Consider the following 2,184-nt stretch of genomic DNA (forward strand, 5'->3'; position numbering starts at 1 on the left):
AATTCTTCTGTATTTCCACCCCCTGCCCCATTTCTTGGCCTTCCATTTGGAGCTTCATGTTTCACTTATATGTACTCTCCTCTGTGGTATATAAATAAGCAAAAATTTTCAAATGAAAGGGTCATAAATTACATGGTGTCCTTTAGAATTCAAGTGAATGATCTTATATTTTTAAAAACCTTTCAAACCAATTATCTTCTTGAATTTTAAAAATAAATATTTTAAAGACCTTTTATCAATCAAGAGGGACTTATTTTTTTTTATTTTTCATTTTGGAAACCATTCCCAGTCTTGACCTCTTATGTATTGGTGAAAGTCTTATATCTTGGTGCTTGCTTCAGCAGCACATATACTAAAATTGGAACGATACAGAGAAGATTAGCATGGCCCCTGTGTAAGGATGACACACAAATTCATTAAGCGTTCCATATTTTTTTATTTAAATTGTGGTATATGTTGGTGATGGAATACTATTGTGCTCAAACGAATAATAAACTGGAGGAATTCCATGTGAACTGGAAAGACCTCCAGGAATTGATGCAGAGTGAAAGGAGCAGAGTCAGAAGAACATTGTACACAGAGACTGATATACTATGGTAAAAGCAAATGTAATGGATATCTGTACTAGCAGCAATGCAATGACCCAAGACAATTCTGAGAGATTTAATGAAAGGAACACTACCTACATTCAGAGGAAGAACTATAGGAGTAGAAACACAGAAGAAAAACAACTGCTTGGACACTTGGGTTGATGAGGACATGTTTGGGAATGTAGACTTGAAAAGACCACACCCATGTAACTATCAATAATGTGTAAATAAGTCTTGACTGACCACACATATTAAAACCATTGAAAATGCGAATTAGCTACAGTGGAGTGGGGCGGTGAGGGGTTTGAGGGGGTGAAGGGGAAAGTAAAAACATGACTTACATAACCATGGAAAATTTTTCTAAAAATAAAAAATAAAAATATATATATATATAAAGAAAGTTTTATATCTTGGAGATAAAATTTCTTATCAGAGATATTCAATCAGACAACCATAAAGACAATCAGGAAAGTAACAATAGAGGCTGAAAAAGTAAATAAATTATATAAAGAACATTATGAGATTCTCTAAGTCAACTCAATATAGATCTTTATTCCATATGATTATGCAAAAAAAGTTAACATCAAAAGAAGAGAATTGGGATATCTATGTTGGAAAATATAGCTTGAGATCAAGTAATTAAGAGTCTAAATATTTATGAACTACTTAGCCTCATGTCTAGAAATAATACTTTCTTTAAAATAGTGTCAGACTAGGGATTTTATATGAACCTAACAATATCAAATAACAAAGTTAAATTGACTCTAAGTATCATAACAATATGGTAGCCATGGTATAGAGCAGTGATTCCCAAAGTGGGTGCTACCACCCCCTGATGCATGCTGCAGGGATTCAGGGGGATGGTGATGGCCACAGGTGCATTTATCTTTCCTATTAGTTGTTATTAAAATTAAAAAAAATAATTTCCATGGGGCTAAGTAATATTGTTTTCTGGAAAGGGGGCAGTAGGCCAAAAAAGTTTGGGAACCACTGGTATAATGGATCTATAGTGAATACAGAGAAGAAAAATTCCATTACTGCTATGTACTGGTTGTGTGAATTTTGGCTATCACTTCCCTAGTTGATCAATTCTTTAAGAGTAAAAATTGCAAAACAATGGCAGATCTGCATTGGTTGAGGGTATTTTTCAATGGATATGGGTATCCCTTATACCACTGATAACACAGAGTTAGCCCCCCACCTCCAAAAAAAAGGTCATAGATTCCCTAATAAAGAGACACTAGTTACAACCTAACCAGGAAGTTTATTCTATCATAGAACTATTGCCTTGGAAAATGATGTTCCTTTTCTATTTAATTATTTAGGAAGAAAAGGGTTCCTCAGTATTGAAAGCTGCAATTACTCTTTGGAAGAGATGAATGATTTATTGTGATGTAGATATGAAACAACCACCCATATTATATAAATACAGATGGAACAAGTATTGAAAAACAGAGGACCTGAGTTCCAATTGGTAATATGAGTAAGATATGGAAAAATGTATTTAATCTCTCTAGGTTGAAGTTGCTTCACCAGGAAAATATAGCAATTGGACTAGATGGAAAGCAAGATCCCTTATATATATATATATATA

At 33.6% G+C, this 2,184-nt stretch overlaps 1 non-coding gene across 1 annotated transcript; it reads left to right on the top strand.

Annotated features, from left to right (window-relative positions):
* The first annotated feature begins 328 nt into the window (after nt 1–328).
* Nucleotides 329–435, top strand: LOC123255244. The gene has a single exon (XR_006506750.1). It is a non-coding gene; the product is annotated as a U6 spliceosomal RNA (small nuclear RNA).
* Nucleotides 436–2,184: the final 1,749 nt, after the last annotated feature.

Source organism: Gracilinanus agilis, unplaced genomic scaffold (assembly GCF_016433145.1).
Source record: "Gracilinanus agilis isolate LMUSP501 unplaced genomic scaffold, AgileGrace unplaced_scaffold41653, whole genome shotgun sequence".
Classification (NCBI taxonomy): domain Eukaryota; kingdom Metazoa; phylum Chordata; class Mammalia; order Didelphimorphia; family Didelphidae; genus Gracilinanus; species Gracilinanus agilis.